The sequence below is a fragment of the Bubalus kerabau genome, chromosome 15, assembly GCF_029407905.1.
Source record: "Bubalus kerabau isolate K-KA32 ecotype Philippines breed swamp buffalo chromosome 15, PCC_UOA_SB_1v2, whole genome shotgun sequence".
NCBI classification, from domain to species: Eukaryota; Metazoa; Chordata; class Mammalia; order Artiodactyla; family Bovidae; genus Bubalus; species Bubalus kerabau.
Window position 1 is genome coordinate 17,078,576 of NC_073638.1, and position 25,213 is coordinate 17,103,788.

General features: G+C 39.9%; 1 long non-coding RNA gene across 1 annotated transcript; it reads left to right on the forward strand.

Moving 5' to 3' along the window:
* The first annotated feature begins 4,367 nt into the window (after positions 1-4,367).
* On the forward strand, positions 4,368-18,290 carry LOC129628020 (uncharacterized). Its single transcript, XR_008702691.1, has 3 exons — positions 4,368-4,577; positions 14,526-14,625; positions 17,948-18,290. It is a non-coding gene; the product is annotated as an uncharacterized LOC129628020 (long non-coding RNA).
* Positions 18,291-25,213: the final 6,923 nt, after the last annotated feature.

Sequence of the window (25,213 nt, forward strand, 5' to 3'; positions counted from 1 at the left end):
GTCCTCCACAAGGGCACAGACCCAGATGGACTGTGTGTTTTGTGCCCTTCCCAGGTCCAAGCAGCCAAAGTGACCGGGTGCTTGGCGAGTGCACTGTCCCAGGCGGGCCGTGCGTCTTATGCACCTCCCTAGTCCCAGCCTCTCAGTGTCCTAGGTGTGCCTTTAGGGCACAGTCTCGGGTGTGCCGTGTGTCTCCTCTGGGGAGCTGATCTCAGGCTGTGACACTCCTGACAGATGTCAACCGTCCAGGATCCCAGGAAGACGTGGTTATCAATGGGGAGCCTGCTCATGGTTTGGTGGAAGATGCAGTCTCTGGAGCCAAGATTGCAGCAGCCCCTTGCCTTGTGGTTCTGGCTATTGCACAACTGCCTCTCTGCCTCTGCGGAGGAAGGGCCCTCTCTGGCAGCTGTCTTGCTCTCCTCTGCTATTTGCTCAATCCTTTGTTCTGTGAGCATGCCAGGGGTCACCGTATGGAGTTAGAACCTCTTGTGGGAAAGGGTTTTTGTTTTTGTTTTTTTGTTTCTTTGGCAATCCCACGGTTTGGGTTGCTATCTCACATTAGCTCCCTCAGATTGCCCTCAGGGAATTCAGGCCCAGTCCTTACCCTAAGGACCAATGATGCAGCTTGTGCCTGCCTGCCCAGCCCCCACTCGCTGCTGGTGGATGCAAACATCAGTGTCACTTCTCTTGCAGTAGGTGTAGTTAGGTGCATATTCTGTGGTGTTTTTTTTTTTTTTTTCCTGGTTATGTTGCCCTCTGAGATTCCAAAGTTCCCCACAGACATGCCTGTGAGAGGGTTTCCTACTGTGTGGAAACTTCTCCTCCTTCATGACTCCCTCCCCAGGATGTCTCCATCCCTAAATCTTTTGTCTTTGTTTTCATCTTTTATATTTTGTCCTACATCCTTTCAAAGAGACTGGGCTGCCATTCTGTGTGCCTGATGTCCTCTACCAGCATTCAGAAGTTGTTTTGTGAAAGTTGCTCAACATTCAAATGAATCTGGGAGGGGAGAAAGTGGTCTCTCCATCCTATTCCTTTACCATCTTGGGACCACCTCTAATTATGTTATTTTTTTATTTTTCTCCTCAGCTTCTGAAAGCATTTTTAATTAAACTTCTTAATATAACTGTATTTCATACCACAGTGCTATCAAAAGGACTAATATGGAGAGATCCCATATACCCTTCATCCATTTACCCCCAAGGATAACATCTTGTGTAGCTGTGCTATAATCCCACAAACAGGAAATTAACATTGATATAATCCACCCAAATTCGATTTCACCAGTTATATTAAAATAACTTTTCATATCTCTAGGATAAATGCCTAAGTGTGGAATTGCTAAATCATATGGTAATTAATGTTTAGTTTTCTAAGAATCAGTCAAATTGTTTTCCAGAGGGGCTGTACCATTTTACATTAAAGATAATTTCTTGGTACAACAAATAATGCTAATCATTCCCCAGAATTTTCTTGACTCATCTCTCATAGTAACTGAAATCCCTAGTAATAAGCTGGAGGGCATGGCTACCCAAGACTAAAGACTTACATTTCCTGCATTCTCTTCCAGCTATGTGATCATTTGACAAATTTTATTAAGTAGAATGTAAGTGGGAGTGTTGTGAGAGCTTCTAAGAATGTTCCATTAAAGAAATGCCCTCTGTCCCTTTACTTGTTTCTAGTTCCCTCTGCTACTATAAACTGGATGTGATATTTGCCATCTTGGACCATAAATACAAAAGCTACATTGTAAGGATGTTAGTGATAAGTTAAATGTAGTCCGGGTCCCTGAGGGCCTCAGCTGATCTACCAGCCCTAGACTGTCTTCTCCAGACTTTTATGTGAAAGTGTAACACATTATCTTTCAGTTTCAGTTGGTTTAGTCTGTTCTTTATTTAAGTCTTTATTGTTTATAAGTGGACAGAATTCTGACAGAATATACCAGGTGCCAAAGCATGGAGACATACATGATCCATCCAGGGAACACCATTAGCTCAGCACACCTTTGGACAGAGTATTTATTGACACCTAACTAAAAATGAGGCAGAAGCCAAGGGTGAAGGCAGAGGCCTGATCATGAAGGGTGTGGTATACCACGCCTGCTAATATTCAGGAACACAGAACTTGGATTAAAAATTTTCCCTAACAAGTCAAAAGATACTCACATTCCCAGATGTGCTCTCTCACAAACGACTGAAAGGGAGCCTTGACCTTGACACTGTGCTGGAGCTTTCCCTGAATCTACTGCCTTCTGCAGGTCTGCCAGGCCGCTCAGCCCTCCTGGCTTCATTGCTGATTTGGCACTGACACTGCAGCTGTGGGCCATGCAGACATTATATGAGATAATCTAGAGTCATCCATCCCCATCACCTGGTCCCTCTAGCAGAAAGTTTGTAGCTACCGTCTCACTAAAGATGTTTAAGAAGACCACTAGTTTGTTTTCTTTTCTGTTTAAATTTTATCAGTAATAATTTGAGTCACTGAAGCAAAAATTCCAGGCAGCACATCTTCTGTCAACACTTCACAACTCTTTGAATAATGGGACCATGAATATATATGTCTTATTATCACTGATGCAAGGGATGACAGTTTCAGCTCAAACAACCATATTTATTTCCATCTCACTGATCAACCCTGAATATCCTGTTTTTGTTTCCTACCACCCAGCAGCTCCATGTACCTGATGCAGATTTGTTTATGGTCCTGTTATATAAGTAGAATATCCCTGAAAAATGTTCTTTTTTCTTTTCTTCACAATCAGAGAGCTAGGGAACTGTGCATTCATTCATCCATTCATCAGCAAATATTCACTGGGGGCCTGTTATATGTCAGGCATTATGCTAATCTCAAGGGTACAAAGAGGAATAAGATGAGCTCATTGCCTGCAAGTCCAGCTGGAAGATAGACACACAATCCATTACACTACAGTGAGGTGAGTGAAATAGTTGCACTGTATTAGGTGCTATGGGAGACAACACCATGGGGACAGTATGGACAAAGGCACCAAGGTGAACAAAGCACAATCTGGGCAGAGTATTATAAGCAGTTCAGCCTTGTCAGAGGTCTGAGAACACAATAAGAATGGCCTCTAAAGTTTTCTTAAAGAGTTGGCACTTGAGGGTGAATTTAAGAGGTCAAAAGGAAGACAGCAAGATTGTTGGGAGATTGGTAGTGCAGTTCAGGTAACAAATTATTGGGGATCAAACTGGAAATGTAGGGGTGGATATGTAGAAGAGGAAAAAGATTCAAAAACTGTTTGAAAGATTAAATCAGAAGGAATTAATAACTGAGGTTGAGAGTATGCATTTGGAAAGATTGTGATAGAAGTATCAAGGTATGATAGAGGGAAAAGAAGGAATAGAAAAATTTGTAGATTATTTTATGAAATTTTCATCTATTTTAAATAGATGAAATCTGAATCTTCCCATCAAGATTCTTGTCTCTTTTCAAATATTCAAATCTGATTCATCAGTAAAGTTTTGTCATTTCCTTCATATATGTCTCACTTCTTACTGGCTTTGTACCTATGGATTTGTTTTCTTTCCCTGTTGCTATTGTAAATGGGCTCTCACTAAAAAAAGTCCCAGATAGTAATAAACTACTCTGAGAAGTAAGGAAGATGGCAGGAAAGAGTTGGACACAGGGCTGCAGCCTAAACAGGTTGCTATAGTAGGCACTGGAACAGTCAGAGGTCTCAGAAGAACAGGGCCAGGAATTGCTAAAATATAGAAGTAAGTTGAAAAAACAGGTAGTTGGCAAATCAACCTACAGGTTTCCATTCACACATTTATTGAAATATTATTAGGTACCACAGTGGCCTAGGCCCTGGGGCAAAATAAGCTGAGGAGAGAAGATTCATATTCATGAAATGAACAGAGCATAATGATACTTGTTGAGAGAGCTAATTCTTAGGTAGGTTGATAAGGAGTCTGGGGGCCCTCAAGAAGGAGGAGGAGGAGGAGAAAGGAACAAGCTTTTTTTTTTTTTTTTTCCTACATTCCTTCCTCTAGTCACATAATATACTTTTTTTTCTTAAGCTCTCAGTTGTTATGGCAACAATCTATTTCACCTAAGACTAATTTTCTTTAAGCCCAGAGCTAATGATTACACAACAAAACAAACTCATCTTGCTCAAGGATATGTTTTCCCTTAAATTCTGTGCTAATGATTATATAACAACAAAGTATCTTCCTTGAAAACAAGTTTTTCCTTCTTAAGAACCTTCTGACTAACCCTGTTATCCTAAAATGTATGTTGTGGGAGTGGGTCTGGTAAGACATTTACAACCTTGAGACATTCTTTTGATCTATTGTTAGTAACCAATTGAAAAAGTATATAAGGCCTTGACAAGACTAGTGAGTGGGACACTCTCTACCTGATGTCTATGTCAGAAGCTTTTTCTATCCCTTTTTTCACTGTAATAAAATTTTTGCCACATGAAACTCTGAGTGCTTGAAGCCACGTCTCTGGTCCCGAAGCTAAATTCTCTCCTTACAAGATCACGAATGCAACACCATTCACCATAAGCTATCATCTTGGGGGTTTATCCGGGATCTTCAAGACAAAGTAAGGACAAGGTAAGCAGAAAGCTTTAGTCTCTCTGCTTTCTCACTGTACAAATTTTCTGCCTTTTTTTTTTTTTTTTTTTTACTAACTCTACAGTGTGCCTGTGTGTGTGATTGATTGAAAGTCCGAGACATACAAAACAAGTACAAAGGAAGTGTTGAGCCCAGTTTTGTGGTTCTGTGGTGCCTTGTAACGACTAAAGGCAGCCCTGAAAGGGGAGCCTGTCAGGGGTTTATATTGACCCTGCCAATGCCAAGAGGCACCCACCATCCCTGCAAAGGGGAGCGGCAAGAAATGGGCAAAGTGTGTGGACTGAACTTCCCTTTCTCAGTCATCTTTCTCTGGTCTCTTTGACCATTTCATAACTGCCTGGGGAATTAGAACTATTAACCTAATCTGTTGGATCGTAGACTTTCAAGGGACTTGTGATCCATGATACTATGTACTTTTATTTAGACCCCAAGCTTGGATTGATAGTCATGAGGCACCCAGCCTTGCTAGGATCCAAAAGCTACATCTTGGTTGTTTTCTCATGCACTGCTGTTGGGAGCTAGGTGGAGCTCTAGCTCCAGAAGTGTCTCTCTCTTGGCTGCTTCCATACAGGGCCAGAGCCCTAAAAGTGAGTCTTTTCCAATGGCTGTACCTCTGGACTATATGGATGGAAGTGCTGCTAATGAACATGAGGTTTCTAGAATTAGGATGGGAACCCCAGAAACTGTCCAGACTGGGAATACAGCAGGATTCTTTCCTTGGTAATGCTAGCTCTTCAATTCAGTTCAGTTCAGTTCAGTCGCTCAGTCGTGTCCGACTCTTTGTGACCCCATGAATCGCAGCACGCCAGGCCTCCCTGTCCATCACCAACTCCCGGAGTTCACCCAGACTTACATCCATCGAGTCAGTGATGCCATCCAGCCATCTCATCCTCTGTCGTCCCCTTCTCCTCTTGCCCCCAATCCCTCCCAGCATCAGAGTCTTTTCCAATGAGTCAACTCTTCGCATGAGGTGGCCAAAGTACTGGAGTTTCAGCTTTAGCATCATTCCTTCCAAAGAACACCCAGGACTGATCTCCTTCAGAATGGACTGGTTGGATCTCCTTGCAGTCCGAGGGACTCTCAAGAATCTTCTCCAAAACCACAGTTCAAAAGCATCAATTCTTCGGCGCTCAGCCTTCTTCACAGTCCCCCTCTCACATCCATACATGACCCCTGGAAAAACCATAGCCTTGACTAGATGAACCTTTGTTGGCAAAGTAATGTCTCTGCTTTTGAATATGCTCTCTAGGTTGGTCATAACTTTTCTTCCAAGGAGTAAGTGTCTTTTAATTTCGTGGCTGCAGTCACCATCTGCATTGATTTTGGAGCCCAAAAAATAAAGTCTGCCACTGTTTCCACTGTTTCCCCATCTATTTCCCATGAAGTGATGGGACCAGATGCCATGATCTTCGTTTTCTGAATGTTGAGCTTTAAGCCAACTTTTTCACTCTCCTCTTTCACCTTCATCAAGAGGCTCTTTAGTTCCTCTTCACTTTCTGCCATAAGGGTGGTGTCATCTGCATATCTGAGGTTATTGATTTTTCTCCCGGAAATCTTGATTCCAGCTTGTGCTTCTTCCAGCCCACCATTTCTCATGATGTACTCTGCATATAAGTTAAATAAGCAGGGTGACAATATACAGCCTTGACGTACTCCTTTTCCTATTTGGAACCAGTCTGTTGTTCCTTGTCCAGTTCTAACTGTTGCTTCCTGACCTGCATACAAAGTTCTCAAGAGGCAGGTCAGGTGGTCTGGTATTCCCATCTCTTTCAGAATTTTCCACACACAGTGATCCACACAGTCAAAGGCTTTGGCATAGTCAATAAAGCAGAAATAGATGTTTTTATGGAATTCTCTTGCTTTTTCGATGATCCAGAGGATGTTGGCAGTTTGATCTCTGGTTCCTCTGCTTTTTCTAAAACCAGCTTGAACATCTGGAAGTTCACGTATTGCTGAAGCCTGGCTTGAAGAATTTTGAGCATTACTTTACTACCGTGTGAGATGAGTGAAATTGTGCGGTAGTTTGAGCATTCTTTGGCATTGCCTTTCTTTGGGGTTGGAATAAAAACTGACCCTTTCCAGTCCTGTGGCCACTGCTGAGTTTTCCAAATTTGTTGGCATATTGAGTGCAGTACTTTCACACCATTATCTTTCAGGATTTGAAATAGCTCAACTGGAATTCCATCACCTCCACTAGCTTTGTTCATAGTGATGCTTTCTAAGGTCCACTTGACTTCACATTCCAGGATGTCTGGCTCTAGGTGAGTGATCACACCATCGTGATTATCTGGGCCGTGAAGATCTTTTTTGTACAGTTCTTCTGTGTATTCTTGCCACCTCTTCTTACTGTCTTCTGCTTCTGTTAGGTCCCTAGCATTTCTGTCCTTTATTGAGCCCATCTTTGCATAATATGTTCCCTTGGTATCTCTAATTTTCTTGAAGAGATCTCTAGTCTTTCCCATTCTGTTGTTTTCCTCTATTTCTTTGCATTGATCGCCGAGGAAGGCTTTCTTATCTCTTCTTGCTATTCTTTGGAACTCTGCATCAGATGCTTATATCTTTCCTTTTCTCCTTTGCTTTTTGCTTCTCTTCTTTTCACAGCTATTTGTAAGGCCTCTCCAGACAGCCATTTTGCTCTTTTGCATTTATTTTCCATGGGGATGGTCTTGATGTCTGTCTCCTGTACAATGTCACAAACCTCCGTCCATAGTTCATCAGGCACTCTATCTATCAGATCTAGTCCCTTAAATCTATTTCTCACTTCCACTGTATAATCATAAGGGATTTGATTTAGGTCATACCTGAATGGTCTAGTGATTTTCCCTACTTTCTTCAATTTCAGTCTGAATTTGGCAATAAGGAGTTCATGATCTGAGCCACAGTCAGCTCCCAGTGTTGTTTTTGCTGACTGTATAGAGCTTCTCCATCTATGACTGCAAAGAATATAATCAATCTGATTTTGGTGTTGACCCATCTGGTGATGTCCATGTGTAGAGTCTTCTCTTGTGTTGTTGGAAGAGGGTGTTTGCTATGACCAGTGCATTTTCTTGGCAAAACTCTATTAGTCTTTGCCCTGCTTCATTCCGTATTCCAAGGCCAAATTTGCCTGTTACTCCAGGTGTTTCTTGACTTCCTACTTCTGCATTCCAGTCCCCTATAATGAAAAGGACATCTTTTTTGGGTGTTAGTTCTAAAAGGTCTTGTAGGTCTTCATAGAACCGTTCAACTTCAGCTTCTTCAGCATTACTGGTTGGGGCATGGACTTGGATTACTGTGATATTGAATGGTTTGCCTTGGAAACTAACAGAGATCATTCTGTTGTTTTTGAGATTGCATCCAAGTACTGCATTTCAAACTCTTTTGTTGACCATGATGGCTACTCCATTTCTTCTGAGGGATTCCTGCCCGCAGTAGTATAATGGTCATCTGAGTTAATTTCACCCATTCCAGTCCATTTTAGTTCGCTGATTCCTAGAATGTCGACTTTCACTCTTGCCATCTCTTGTTTGGCCACTTCCAATTTGCCTTGATTCATGGACCTGACATTCCAGGTTCCTTTGCAATATTGCTCTTTACAGCATCGGACCTTGCTTCTATCACCAGTCACATCCACAACTGGGTACTTTTTTTTTTTTTTTTTGCTTTGGCTCCATCCCTTCATTCTTTCTGGAGTTATTTCTCCACTGATCTTCAGTAGCATATTGAGCACCTACTGACCTGGGGAGTTCCTCTTTTGGTATCCTATCATTTTGCCTTTTCATACTGTTCATGGGGTTCTCAAGGCAAGAATACTGAAGTGGTTTGCCATTCCCTTCTCCAGTAGACCACATGCTAACTCTTAGCGGACCAGATAAAGTTCTCCAGTGGCTTCTGTCTTAACTCCCTGGATATTCCTTTTGTGGGATCTATCAAAATGAACTGGAAGCATTGGCCCTTGTAGCTCAAGGACAAAAATCACTTTTTTCTTGCTGGCCAACCCTCCACCAACTCTTTTGCTATCACATATAGTGGTGCGGTGACACTTAGAAGAGACATCTTGGGTTTTTCTGTTCATCCCTTTATGACTCACTGCTTCTACTGAGGTCGGGAATATGCTCAAGCATGTGCACAGGCACACAGAACACAGATGCTTTCCCTAGTGCTCCTAGCTTGGGAAACATTCCAGAAGACTACTCTGCTCCACCCCAGGTGGCACCAGAGGAAAAGGGGAAATCAAGCCAAGGTCTTAATGGTAAGGAACTATAAATCAATTTGGGATGCCCATCAGGTCTACCCCTGGTGCATCTCCACCCCATGTCGATGGTAGAGCAAGGAGGGCTGACAAGAATGAGTAAGTTGCCTCTGTTGGTAAGGGACAGACTAAGTTCAACCAGGGAAGCAAAGCTTTGGTGGAAAGTCTGACTCCACCCCAATCTAGAGCAAGGAGGGATGACTCCAGCAGAAAAAAGCCACAGTGCTGGATGCCACTTTTTTCCTTCTTACAGATGGGAGCTAACAGTTCCAGAACCACCCTTTTGAAATGTACTTTAAACTGGGATAAATTCAATCCCTGAGCTTAACATTACTTGGAGAGATGTAGTGTGTATCTTAGGACACAGGCTGACTCCTGACTCAAAAGCTCGAGTTTTGGAAAAAAGCTACTGCTTTTGGAGATGAATGGCTTGAACATGGGTCAATAGGAAAGAGGGAACAAGAGATAGCAGCCCTCCCTATGGGGGAGTCAGACAGTCCCCACAATAGAGTCAGACTGGGACTATAACACGGCTAAAGGAAGATGGGATCAGAGTCACTTTGTCAGATGTATTCCTGAAGGACTCAAGTGGGCATATGCTAAGACTAAATTCTGCCAAATTGGCAAGCATAGAATAGGGAGAGAAGGAAGCTCCTGGTAAATTCCTAGATTGACTATGGGAAACCCTTCTCAGATTCACTGAGATTGATCCTGAAAGTGCAAAGGGAGGAGTGACCTTAAAAGATAGATCTCTCACTCAGTTGGCTGCAGATATCTGCTATAAGCTATTAAAACAGGTGTTTAGATTAAATCAGTCCTTAGATAAACTGCTGCAGCTGGCTCAAATGGTCTTCTATGGCAGAGAGTATGAGGAGGAGAAGAAGAGGCAGAAAAAGACCAGGGAAAGACTAAAACCCTAGTGATGGCTGTCAGATCTGCTCTGAAACAGTCTGAGGAAAAATGCCCAGAGGGACCCAGGTGAAAAGGGATGGACTTACTATTACACTGGAAAGGGGGGGACACAAAGCAGGGTTGTCGTCAAGCATTTAAGCCCCCTCCAGCTCCATGTCTGGTCTGCACAGGACCACACTGGAGACTGCCCTCAGAAGCATAAGCCCCAGGGGTCGGACTCTCAAGACAATCAGGAGTGAAGGTGCCTGGGAGCCCCCCACACAATCTTCCATCCTAATTACATCTGAGGAACCCCCAGTGGTAAAAACTGCGGTTGGGGGGGGGAGTGGCAATCAGTCGATTTCCTTTTGGACACTGAGGCAACGTTTTCTGTGCTCACTGAAGCCCCTGACCCACTGCTCCTGATCCACTACCATAATGGGGCTCTCTGGTTGAGCCAAATGCTATTATTTCCGTCATCCTTTAACCTGCAACTGGGACTTTGTGTTGTTTTCTGAAGAGTTCTAATCGTGCCAGAGTCTCCCTCACCCTTTCTGGGGAGGAATATACTGAGCAAGGTCCAGGCCTCTGTTTTCATGGATATGAAATTCACTCTTTCTCTCCCATTAATTGAATAAAATATAAATCCTAGAGTGTCAGCTGATGGAAAAACTGGGTCGAGCACAAATGCTGTTCCTCTCATTATCAAGCTCAAAGACCCTCACCTATTTCTGCATCAAAAGCAGTATCCATTAAAGCAAGGTTAAGGAGGGGTTAAAACCCATCAATGAAAATTTAAAGGAACTGGGGCTATTAATTCACTGTAACAGTCCATGAAACACTCCTATTTGGGTGTAAAAAAGTCAAATGATAAATGGAGATTAGATCAAGATTTATAAATAATAAATGAGGCTGTGGTTTGTTTACACCCCATGGTGCCTAGACATTATACTTTATTGTTTGAAATTCCTGAACAAGCCAAATATTTTTCAGTCATTGATTTAAAGGATGCTTTCTAGAATTAAACCTATAATAAACTAAAATCTTTCTCAGTTATCAATGCAAAGAAATGGAGGAAAACAATAGAATGGGAAAGACTAGCAATCTCTTCAAGAAAATTAGAGATACCAAGGCAACATTTCATGAAAAGATGGACACAATAAAGGGTAGAAATGGCATAGACCTAACAGAAGCAGAAGATATTAAAAAGAGGTGGCAAGAATACACAGAAGAAATGTACAAAAAAGATCTTCACGACCCATATAATCACGATCGTGTGATCACTCACCTAGAGCCAGACATCCTGGAGTGTGAAGACAAGAGTGCCTTAGGAAGTATCACTACCAGCAAAGCTAGTGGAGGTGATGGAATTCCAGTTGAGCTCTTTCAAATCCTAAAAGATGATGCTGTGAAAGTGCCACACTCAATATATCAGCAAATTTGGAAAACTCAGCAGTGACCACAGGACTGGAAAAGGTCAGTTTTCATTCCAATCCCAAAGAAAGGCAATGCGAAAAATGTTCAAGCTACCACACAATTGCACTCATCTCTCACGCTAGCAAAGTAATGCTCAAAATTCTCTAAGCCTGGCTTTAACAGTACGTGAACCATGAACTTCCTGATGCTCAAGCTGGACTTAGAAAAGTCAGAGGAACAAGAGATCAAATTGCCAACATCAGTTGGATCATTGAAAAAGCAAGAGAATTCCAGAAAAACATCTGCTTTATTGATTATGCCAAAGCCTTTGACTGTGTGGATCACAGCAAACTGGAAAATCTTCAAGAGATGGGAATACCAGACCACCTGACCTGCATCCTGAGAAATCTGTATGCAGGTCAAGAAGAACAATTAGAACAAGACATGGGACAAAAGACTGGTTCCAAATTGGGAAAGGAGTACGTTAAGGCTGTATATTGTCACCCTGTCTATCTAACTTCTGTGCAGAGTACATCATGAGAAATGCTGGGCTGGATGAAGCACAAGCTGGAATCAAGATTGCTCGGAGAAATATCAATAACTTCAGATATGTAGATGACACCAACTTTAAGGCAGAAAGTGAAAAATTAAAGAGTCTCTTGATGAAAGTGAAAGAGGAGAGTGAAAAAGCTGGGTTAAAACTCAACATTCAGAAAACTAAGATCATGGCATCTGGTCCCATCACTTCATGGCAAATAGATGGGGTAACAGTGGAAACAGTGGCAGACTTTATTTTTTGGGCTCCAAAATCAATGCAGATGGTTACTGCAGCCATGAAATTAAAAGATGCTTGCTCCTTGGAAGAAAAGTTATGATCAAACTAGAAAGCATATTAAAAAGCAGAGACGTTACTTTACTGACAAAGGTCTGTCTAGTTAAGGCTATGATTTTTTCAGTAGTCATATATGGATATGAGAGTTGGCCTACAAAGAAAGCTGAGCACTGAAGAACTGATGCTTTTGAACTGTCATGTTGGCTAAGACTGTTAAGAGTCCCTTGGACTGCAAGGAGATCAAACCAGTCAATCCAAAAGGAATCAGTCCTGAATATTCATTGGAAGGACTGATGCTAAAGCTGAAACTCCAAAATTTTGGCCACCTTATGTGAAGAACTGACTCACTGGAAAAGACCCTGATGGACAGGGAAGCCTCTGCAGTCCGTGGGGTCGCAAAGAGTCGGACATGACTGAGAGACTGAACTGACACTAAACTATCCTCTACCTACCATGACTTTAAGACAATTGAGAGGATTCTTGGGCATTACAGGCTATTGTTGCATTTGGATTCTGGGTTATGGGGAACTTGCCCAGCCTTAATATAAACTTATAACTGAAACTCAACAGGCCAAGACTGGTAAGTTTATCTGGTCGTCAGAGACTCAAAAGGTTTTTAAGGCTCTTCAAACTGCTCTCCTGCATACTCCTGCTTTAAGCTTCCCCACAGGGTCAAGGTTTAATTTGTTTGTTACTGAAAGAAAAGGTATGGCCTTGGGAGTGATGACACAACCCAGAGGGCCTCAACAACCTGTAGCTTATATAAATGAAGAATTCAGTTCAGTTCAGTTCAGTCACTCAGTCGTGTCCAACTCTTTGTGACCCCATGGACTGCAGCACGCCAGGACTCCCTATCCATTACCAACTTCCAGAGTTTACTCAAACTCATTTCCACTGAGTCAGTGATGCCATCCAACCATCTCATCCTCTGTCTTCCCCTTCTCCTCCCACCTTCAATCTTTCCCTGCATGGGGGTCTTTTCCAATGAGTCAGTTCTTCACATCAGGTGGCCAAAGTATTGGAGTTTCAGCTTCAACATCAGTCCTTCCAAAGAAATCCCAGGGCTGATCTCCTTCAGAATGGACTGGTTGGATCTCCTTGCAGTCCAAGGGACTCTCAAGAGTCTTCTTCAACACCACAGTTCAAAAGCATCAATTCTTCAGTGCTCAGCTTTCTTTATGATCCAACTCTCACACCCATACATGACTACTGGAAAAACCATAGCCTTGACTAGACGGACCTTTGTTGGCAAAGTAATGTCTCTGTTTTTCAATATGCTGTCTAGGTTGGTCATAACTTTTCTTCCAAGGAGTAACAGTCTTTTAATTTCATGGTTGCAGTCAACATCTACAGTGATTTTGGACTCCCCCAAAATAAAGTCTGTTACTGTTTTCACTGTTTCCCAATCTATTTGCCATAAAGTGATGGGACCAGATGCCATGATTTTAGTTTTCTGAATGTTGACTTTTAAGTCAACTTTTTCACTCTCCTCTTTCACTTTCATCAAGAGGCTCTTTAGTTCTTCTTTGCTTTCTGCCACAAGGGTGGTGTTATCTGCATATGAGGTTATTGATATTTATCCCGGCAATCTTGATTCCAGTTTGTGCTTCATCCAGCCAGGCATTTCCCATGATATACTCTGCATAGAAGTTAAATAAGCAGGGTGACAGTATACAACCTTTATGTACTCCTTTCCCATTTTGGAACCAGTCTATTGTTTTGTGTCCGGTTCTGACTATTGCTTCTTGACCTGCATACAGATTTCTCAGGAGGCAGGTAAGGTGGTTTGGTGTTCCCGTCTCTTGAAGAATTTTCCACAGTTTGTTGTGATCCACACAGTCAAAGGCCTTGGTGTAGTCAATGAAGCAGAAGTAGATGTTTTTCTGGAACTCTCTTGCTTTTTAGATGATACAATGGATGTTGGCAATTTGATCTCTGATTCCTCTGCCTTTTCTAAATCTAGCTTGAACAGCTGGAAGTTCTCAGTTCACATACTGTTGAAGCCTGGCTTGGAGAACTTTGAGCATTACTTTTTAGTATCTGAGATGAGTGCTATTGTAAGGTAGTTTGAACATTTTTTTTGCATTGCCTTCCTTTGGGATTGGAATGAATCTGCCATTCATTCACTGGAATGAATCTGCCAAACTGTGGGTTAGGGAATTAATTTACTTGTCATAGAACAAATTGCTAGTAAATGTCTGAGTCAGGATTAAAACTTCAGTTTAATTGTTGTCAAAGCCCATGTTTTCCCACTATGTTCTCTTCTAAGGAAGAAACTGTGGAAAGAATTCCTTTGGCATATCTCAAAGAAAAGGATATTGTGTCACTAGGAAGATTGTCTAGCCAAGATCCTATGATGATTCATATTTAGATCATGTTCCTTGAGAGTAGGGAAAGAGATCTGTAAGCAACTGGTTTTAGCATCTGAGAGTTGTAAAGAAAGTTCTCAGGGAAACCATCCAATGATATTGTTGGAAATCTCAGAGGTCACAGGGCTATTTATTCCTCTGCACAGCTAAAATTTCAACCCTTGCTAAAATTTTTGTTCTATTTCCAGCCATAATGAAGGTTAAAGTGTTTATTATTAAGCAACATAAAAAAGAGTGAGAGATTCAACAAACTTCTGATTCAAGCACCTCTGAGCCCACTCTTTTCAGGTAATTGTTCAATTATAAAGCTGGATATTAAATAGAGTCCTGGGCATCCAGTTAGGATGATATGCCAACTACTTTCCAGTCCATGGCAAGAGAAACATGGTCATAAATATCCTCACAATCGCACAGTTTCAATTGTATAAATGTGGAATATTCAGGAGAACGTTTGCCAATGTAATTGAATTGCAAATAAAAAGCAATACTTATAAAAATATATGCCCTAAAGAAAAAAGTAAAGGTCAGATACTATGACATGATTTCTCTCAGAAGAGGTAAGCTTTCATGTTCCTCTCAATATATGAGTGATAATGTGGCTTTTACAGCTAGGTGTGAAGCATTAGGCTTGCTTTATCTTTTCATTGTAGATAGAAGGAATATCTTATTATTGGGGGGATTGGTTTGCAGATTTACTGCAACCTGAGCTAAAAGTTCATATTAACTATCATGGCATCAGAATAAGCATATTTGGGACACAGAAAATACCAGGAAAAGATGGAAAAGGGGAGATAGAACTAACTACTGAGATCTACAAGGAAAATATATTTTGTTATACAAAACTTTCTCAGGAAGAGAATGCTTTATGCCTCAGGAGCTAACCATCAGTAATGTTAAATATCAAAGATATGATTTTTCATGAGACATTCAAAATGGACTGGTCCAAAGCCATCATTAAGTTCAATGACATATGGTATCATATACAATGTGTTTCAGGTTGGTGATCTCTCAAATTACAAATGGTTCATTTCCAAAATCAAAGTGTGATTGTTTCATCATGTGTATCAAAAATCAAATCTTACAAGCTTAGCTTTCCACTTTTTTGGTTAGTCAGCTACAGTCATTCTGACAGAGTGGAGAGGGAATCCGTGACTGATTGGGCCTGAAAGAGGAGGGAGATCAAGATGGTAGAGTAAGATGGTATAGAGATCACCTCCCTCTAAAAATGCATCAAAAATACATCTACATATGAAACAATACTCACAGAAAACTAATAGGAAACAGGCAGAAGGACTTCTACAAGGTTGTGAGAAAGATATACACATAATCAGGTAGAGTGGGAAGCAAAGCACTAGGTTGGGACATGTGCCCCTGGGAGGGGACTCAGAAGAAAAGGGAGATCACATGGTAGACACGCACTCCAGGCAGTGAGTTAGTCAAGCCACAGACTGAGCATCCCAGCCCTGAGATCCCATGCAGGGGAGGCAAGCTTCCTGAGCTAATCAGGGAACCACTGGGGCGATAGGCTGAAGAAGCCTAGACTCCACTCAGGAGTGGGAAGGTGCTGGATTTTCCATAAATAGGGCAGAGAGAAGTTTTCCTTAGCAGTTACTGCTTCCACCACACTCCCAGTCTGTGTGAAGTGAACATCCCAGTCCCAGTCACTCCATGCCACAGCTTGGCACTGGATCTATGATGGGCAGGACCAGGGGAAACACTGGATCTAGGGACACAAAAGCAATGCGGCTGTGATCCAGGTAGGGTGGCAGTGGCCATTACTGGCACTTAAATGCACCACAGAAGCAGCCCACACTTCTAACAGAAGTGCAGCCAATTGAACTCCCACAATTCCACACCATACTTCTCAGGTTTAGCCAAGTGAATGCTTCAGCACCGCCCACTCCATGACACAACCTAGCACTAGATCTCAGGTAGATGGAACGAAGATATAGATACAACCATGGGCTGCATTTGAGCAGAGCCAAAGACACTTAACAGGCAGCACCTCTGTAAGTGCACAAACACCCGACATAAGCACCCTTCCTTTGGGGAAAAGTCCCAGTGAAGGAAGAAGGGAAAACATACACTTAAAGGGAACAGAGCCAGCTCAAGCTCAACCCTCAGGGCTTTCAATTAAGCAACTTGGGAACAATTTGGGAGCCAGTGATGATGGCCACTGATCAAAGATGATGTCCCACGTCACACCCTGAGACGTCTCTAGCTCCTCCAAAACCAGCCACACTCCATACCAAGGTGATAGCATGAAAGGCATGACTGGCATCCACATCAAATCCAGCTCTCCCCGTCAAAGGCACTGGAGACACACAGTCTACACAAGAACACTCCTACATAAGAACACTCCTTCAAAAGCACAATAGGTGGCTGTTTCATCTAAATTCATAGAGACAACGTTAAATAAAATGAAAAGGCAGAGGAACTGCTCTCAACTGAAAGAGCAAGAGAAAGAAATAAACAATGAAAGCGAGTCTATTAGAAAATGAATTCAAAGTGTGGGTAATAAAAATACTAATTGAATTAGGAAAGATAATTAATCTAAGGACTGAATCATTTTTAAAAACACCTAGAAAATATCAGGGAGAAGGCAATGGCACCCCACTCCAGTACTCTTGCCTGGAAAATCCCATGGACGGAAGAGCCTGGTAGGCTTCAGTCCATGGGGTCGCTAAGAGTCGGACACGACTGAGCGACTTCACTTTCACTTTTCACTTTCATGCATTGGAGAAGGAAATGGCAACCCACTCCAGTACTCTTGCCTGGAGAATCCCATGCAGCCTGGTGGGCTGCAGTCCATGGGGTCACACAGAGTTGGACACAACTGAAGTGACGCAGCAACAGCAACAAAAGGTATCAAGAGAAAGGCAGTCATATACGAGGGAGTCTCAATAAAAGTATTATCTGATTGCTTTATAGACCAAGAGAGAGTGGCATGATACAAGAAACCCACTTCAGACCTAAAGTCACATATAGACTAAAAGTGAGAGGATGGAAAAATATATTTCATGCAAATGTCAAGCAAAAGAAAGCTGGAGTAGCAATCCTCATACCAGACAAAATAGACCTTAGAAAAAAGAATATTTCCAGAGATAAGGAAGGACACTACATAATGATCAAGGGATCAATCCAAGAAGAAGACATAACAATAGTAAATATCTATGCATGCAACATAGGAGCACCTCAATACATAAAACAACACTAACAGACACAAAAGGAGAAACTGACAGTAACACAATAATAGTAGGAGACTTTAACACCCCATTCACAGAAATGGACAGGTCACCAAAACATAAAATTAATAAGGAAACACAAGTCTTAAATGATACATTAGATGAGATGGATCTCATTGATAACATCAGAACATTCCATCCAAATGCAGAAGAATACACCTTCTTCTTAAGTGCACATGGAACATTCCCCAGGATAGACCTCATCTTGGGTCACAAATCAAACCTCAGTAAATTTAAGAAAATTGAAATTGTATCAAGCATCTTCTCCAACCACAATGCTGAGACTAGATATCAATTACAAGGGGAAAACTGTAATTGACACAAACACATGGAGATTAAACAACATGTTTCTAAATAACCAACAGGTTACTGAAGAAATCAAAACAGAATCGAAAAATTTTCTGGAAACAAATAACAATGAAAACATGACAACCCAAAACCTATGGGATGCAGCAAAAGCAGTTCTAAGAGGGAAGTTTATAGCAATATAATCCTACCTCAAGAAACAAGAAAACATCGAATGGACAACCTAACTTTACACCTAAAACAACTGAAAAAGAAGAACAAAAAAACCCCCAAAATTAGTAGAAAGAAAGAAATTATAAAGATCCTAGCAGAAATAATGAAAAAGAAATTAAAGAAACAATAGTAAAGATTAATAAAACTAAAAGCTGGTTCTTTGAGAAGATAAACAAAATTGACAAACTTTTAGCCAGACTTTTCATGAAAAAAAGAGAAGAATCAAATCAACAAAATTAGAAATGAAAAAGGAGAGATTACAACAGACAGTGCAGAAATACAAAGGATTATAAGAGAGTATTATGAACAACTATATGGCAATAAAATAGATAATGGAAGAAATGGACAGATTCTTAGAAAAATTCAATCTTCCAAGACCGAACCAGGAAGAAATAGAAATTATGAACAACCCAATCACTAGAGCTGAAATTGAAGCTGTGATCAAAAATCTCCCAAAAAAGCAAAAGCCCAGGACCAGATGGCTTCATAGGAGAATTCTGTCAAACATTTAGAGAAGATTTAATCCCTATCCTTCTAAAACTCTTTCAAAAAGTTGCCAAGGAAGGAACACTTCCAAACTCATTCTACGAGGCCACCATCACCCTGATACCAAAACCAGACGAAGACAACACAAAAAAAGAAAACTACAGGCCAATGTCACTGATGAACATAGATGCAAAAATCCTCAACAAAATTTTAGCAAACAGAATTCAGTAACACATCAAAAAGCTGATGCACCATAATCAAGTCAGGTTTATTCCAGAGATGCAAGGATTCTTCAATATATGCAAATCAATCAGTATGATACACCATATTAACAAATTGAAAGATAAAAACCATATGATCATCTCAATAGATGCATAATATGCCTTTAACAAAATTAAGCACCCATTTATGATTAAAACTCTTTAAAAAATGGGCATAGAAGGAACCTATGTCAACATAGTAAAGGCCGTATATGATAAGCCTACAGCAAACATTCTTCTCAAGGTGAAAAACTGAAAGTATTCCCCCTAAGATCAGGAACAAAACAAGGTATCCATTTTCATCACTATTATTCAACATAGTTCTGCAAGTCCTAGCTATAGCAATCAGAGGAGAAAAAGAAATAAAAGGAATCCAGATTGGAAAAGAAGAAGTAAAGCTCTCAGGGTTTGCAGATGACATGATACTGTACATAGAAAACCCTAAAGATAGGATTAGAAAATTACTAGAGCTGATCGGTGAATTTAGCAAAGTTGCAGGATGTAAAATCAAGACAGAGAAATCACTTGCATTTCTATATACTAACAATGAAAAATCAGAGAAATTAAGGAATCAATTCCCTTCACCATTTCAATAAAAATAATTAAACATCTAGGAATAAACTTACATAAGGAGACAAAAGAACTGTATACAGAAAATTATAAGACACTAATGAAAGAAGTCAAAGATGACATAAACAGATGGAGAGATATTCCATGTTCCTGGGGAGGAAGAATCAATATTGTGAAAATGACTATACTACCAAATGCAATCTACAGATTCAATGTGATCCCTATCAAATTACCAATGGCATTTTTCACAGAACTAGAAAAAAAAATTTGCAATTCATATGGAAACACAAAAGACCCCAAATAGCCAAAGCATTTTTGAGAAAGAAGAATGGAGCTGGAGGAAACAACCTTCCTGACTTCAGATTATACTATAAAGCTACAGTCATCAAGACAGTATGGTACTGGCACAAAAACAGAAATATACACCAATGGAACAAGATAGAAACCCCAAAAATAAACCCATGCACCTATGGTACCTTATTTTGGACAAAGGAGGCAAGAATATACAATGGGGCAAAGACAGCCTCTTCAATAACTGCTGCTGGGAAAACTGTACAACTACATGTAAAATAATGAAATTAGAACACTTCCTAACATCCGTATAAACTCAACATGGATTAAAGACCTAAATGTAAGACCAGAAACTACAAAACTCTTAGAGGAAAACATAGACAGAACACTTGATGACATAAATCAAAGTAAGATCCTCTATGACCCACCTCCTAGAGTAACAGAAATAAGAACAAAAGTAAACAAATGGGACCTGATTAAACTAAAAAGCTTTTTCACAGCAAAGGAAACTATAAGCAAGGTGAAAAGACAACCCTCAGAATGGGAGAAAATAATAGCAAATGAAACAACTGACAAAGGATTAATGTACAAAATATACAAGAAGCTCATACAACTATTGCCAGAAAAACAAAGAACCCAATCAAAAACTGGGGAAAAGATCTAAACAGACATTTCTCTAAAAAAGACTAAAGATGGCTAACAAACACATGAAAAGACGCTCAATATCACTCATTATTAGAGAAATGGAAATCAAAACTACAATGAGATATCACCTCACTCCAGTCAGAATGACCATCATTAAAAAGTCTACAAACAATAAATGCTGGAGATGGTGTGAAGAAAAGGGAACACTCTTGCACTGTTGGTGAGAATGTAAATTGATACAGCCACTATGGAGGATGATATGGAGATTCCTTATAAAACTAGGAATAAAAGCACCATATGACCCAACAATCCAACTCGTAAGCATATACCCTGAGGAAACCAAAATTGAAAGAGACACATGTATCCCCTTGTTCATTGCAGCACTATTTACAATAGCTAGAACATGTAAACAACCTAGATGTCCATCGACAGATGAATGGGTAAAGAAGTTGTGGTACATATACACAATGGAATATTACTCGGCCATAAAAAGGAACGTATTTGAGTCAGTTCTGATTAGGTGGATGAACCTAGAACCTATTATAGAGTGAAGTGAGTCAGAAAGAGAAAGATAAATATTGTATTCTAACACATGTATATGGAATCTAGTAAAATGATACTGAAGAATTTATTTTCAGGGCAGCAATGGAGAAACAGACATAGAGAAAAGAGTTATGGACATTGGGAGAGGGAAGGAGAGGGTGAGATGTATGGAAAGAGTAACATGGAAACTTACATTGCCATATGTAAAATAGATAGCCAATGGGAATTTGCTGTATGGCTCAGGAAACTCAAAAAAGAGTTTCATATCAACCTGGTGGGGGGTGGGGGGCGGATGGGGCAGGAGATGGGATCAAGTTTCAAAAGGGAGGGGATATATGTTTACCTATGGCTGATTCATGTTGAGGTTTGACAGAAAACAGCAAAACTCTGTAAACCAATTATCCTTCAATAAAAAATAAATAATTTTTTTTAAATGGGAGAGGATATTTGTATACCTATAGCTGATTCATGTTGAGGTTTAACAGAAAACAATAAAATTCTGTAAAGCAATTTTCCCAAAGTAAAAAATAATTTTAAAAAATCTACAATAGATACACAAAAAATAAATAAAAAGAAACCCAAGCATACCACAAAATAAAATCATCAGGGTACAATGAGCAAAACAAAAAGAAGAAATGAACACAGAAGAACTACAAAAAAAAACCTGGTAAGTAAGGATTAAAATGGCAGTAACTGCATTATATTATAGATATAAATTATATAACTGCATTATGTTAAAGTTATAAAGTAACTGCATTATATTAAAGTCATAAATAATAACTTTACATGTCAATGACCTAAATACTCCAATCAAAAGAGTTGGGTGACTGGATTAAAAAAAACTAAATCCATCTATATGCTGTTTACAAAAGCCTCACTTCAGGGTGAAGGACATATAAGGACTGACAATGAGGAGATGGAAAAAGATATTTCACAAAAACAGGCACAAGAAAGTAAGGGCTGAACAATATTCAGAGTAGAAAACATAGAGTTTAAACAAGGCCATGATGAAAGACAAAGAAGGGCATTACATCATGATAAAGGAATTGGTTCAAGAAGAGGATATTATACTCATTAACATATACACACTCAGTACAGAAACACCTAAATATATAAAGCAAATTACACTCCACTAACAGACATGAAGGGAGAAATTGATAACAATAATTAAGTAATAGTAGGAGACTTGACTCTTCACTGACATCATAGACATGTCAACCAGACAGAAAATTAATAAGAAAATAGAGTTTTAAATAACACAATAAACCAGTTGGAGTTAATTGATACCTGAAAGACATTATATTCTAAAATAGGTGTATACACATTCATTCCAGAGCATGTAGAATGTTCTCCTGAATATATCATATACTAGGTCACAAACCTCAACAGATTTTAGAGAATAGAAATTATATCAAGCATTTCCCCATTGATTTGAAACTAGAAATCAACTGCAGAAATAAAAATGGAGAAAGAACAATAAATAAAAATGCTATGAAAAATCAATGAGTCAATGATGAAATCATAGATAAAAGTCAGAAAAGACCCCAAGACAAGTAAAAATGGAAACACAACTTTCCATCAACAAAATGAAAAAAATCTACAGAATGAGAGAAAACATTTGCAAATGGTGAAAGCAACAAAGGCTTAATATCCAAAATACACAGGCAGTTTCTACAACTCAATATATGTATGTGTGTGTGTGTATATATCTATATATATCTATATATATATCTATATATATATCTATATATATATCTATATATATATCTATATATATATAGTCAAAGAATAATATACAGTCAAAGAATAGGCAGAACTGAATGGACATTTATCCAGTGAGGACATAGAGATAACTAACAGGCACATGAAAAGATGTTTAACTACAGTAGTCATAAGAGAAATGCAAATCAAAACCACAATGCGATATCACCTCACACCTGTCAAATTGTTGTTGTTCAGTCAGTCAGTCATGTCCAACTCTTTGGGACCCACGAACTGCAGCACATAAGGCTTCCTTCTCCTTCACTATCTCCCAGAGTTTGCTCAAACTAATCTCCATTGAATCGGTGATGTCATCCAGCCATCTCATCCTCTGTCACCCCCATCGCCTCCTGCCTTCAATCTTTCCCAGCCTTAGGGTTTTTTCCAATGAGTCCATTCTTCACACCATTTGGCCAAAGTATTGGAGCTTCAGCTTCAGCATCAGTCCTTCCAATGAATATTCAGGACTGATTTCCTTTACGATTGACTGGTTTGATCTCCGTGAAGTCCAAGAAATTCTCACGAGTCCTCCAGCACCACAATTTAAAAGCATCAATTCTCCAGCACTCCGCCTTCTTTATGGTCCAATTCTCACATCCACACATGCTGCTGCTGCTGCTGCTGCTAAGTCGCTTCAGTCGTGTCCGACTCTGTGTGACCCCATAGAGGACAGAGCACCAGGCTCCCCCATCCCTGGGATTCTCCAGGCAAGAATACTGGAGTGGGTTGCCTTTTCCTTCTCCAGTGCATGAAAGTAAAAAGTGAAAGTGAAGTCACTTCAGTCGTGTCCGACTCTTAGCGATCCCATGGACTGCAGCCTACCAGGCTCCTCAATCCATGGGATTTTCCAGGCAAGAGTACTGGAATAGGGTCCCATTGCCTTCTCCTACATCCACACATGACTACTAGAAAAACTATAGCTTTGACCGTATAGTTGGACCTTTTTGGCAAAGTGATGTCTCTGCTTTTTAATATGCTGTCTAGGTTTGTCATAGCTTTTCTTCCAAGGAGCAAGCATCTTTTAGTTTCATGGTCACCATCTGCAGTGATTTTGGAACACAAGAAAATAATGTCACTGTTTCCAATTTTTCCCCATTTATTTGCCATGAAGTGATGGGACTGGATGCCATGATCTTAGTTTTCTGCATATGAAGTTTCAGCCAGCCTTTTCACTCTCCTCTTCCACTTTCATCAAGAGGTCTTTTAGTTCCTCTTTGCTTTCTGCCACTAGAGTGGTATCATCTGCATATCAGTTATTGATATTTCTCCTGGCAATCTTGACTCCAGCTTGTTATTCATCCAGCCTGGCATTTTACATGATGTACCTTGTATATAAATTAATCAGGGTGACAATATACAGCCTTTATGTACTCTTTTCCCAAAATTGAGCCAGTCCATTGTTCCATGTCTGGTTCTGTTACTTCTTGACCTGCATACAGGTTTCTCAGGAGGCAGGTAGGGTTGTCTGGTCTTCCCATCTCTTTAAGAATTTTCCAATTTGTTGTGATCCACGTAGTCAAAGGCTTTAGTGTAATCAATGAATACGAAGTGGATGTTTTTCTGAAATTCTCTGGCTTTTTCTATGATCTGATGGATGTTGGCATCAAAATGATTGCAAATAACAAGTGTTGGGGAGGATGTGGAGAAAAAGGAACACATGTACATTACTCTGTTGGTGGGAATTGGTGCAGCCACTATGCAAAACAGTACTGAGGTTTCTTTAAAAACTAAAAATAGGAGTACCATATGATACAACAATTTTACTTCTGGGGATATCCAGGCAAAAATCAAACCCTAATTTCTAAAGATACATACACTCCATTGTTCATAGCAGCATTATTTACAATTGCCAGACACAGAAGCAAACCAAGTGAACATTAGATTAAGAAAATGTGGAATATTGTGGAATATTATGCAATCATAAAAATGAAATACTGCCATTTGCAGGAGGTGGATAGACCTGGAAAATATTATTCTTAGTGAAATAAGTCAAAGACAAATATCACTTATATGTGAAATCTAAAAATAATACTAATAAATAAATGTATATTCAAAACAACAAACACAGATATAGAAAACAAACTTGTTGTTACCAAAGAGGAGAGAGAAAGGAGATGGAACAAATTAGAGGTATGGGGTTAACAAATACAAGCTACTGTGTATAAAAAAATAAGCATCAAGGATATACTGAATAGTGCATTATCTTGTAACAACCTATCATGGAATATAATCTGCAAAAGTACTGAATGACTATGCTGTACACTGGACACAAGCACAATCTTTAAATCAACTATATTTCAATTTATAAAGGGGGACTTATAATATCGCTAATTCCAAGTGTTGCTCTTCCACACACAGAGAAATCTCAAAGTGGATTTTAAGACCCTATAAATGCCTTGTTATTCTGGATGAAGAGAGAAAGTTCAAGGAGTATACAGCAAAGAACAGGAGCAGTTTTCAGGTTTAATTGTTGTATAATCACCATGAAACCTCTGAACATCTGAAAAGTTTGTGTTGGGAAGACAGACTGTCTTGGAATTTGGCAGAATATATGTG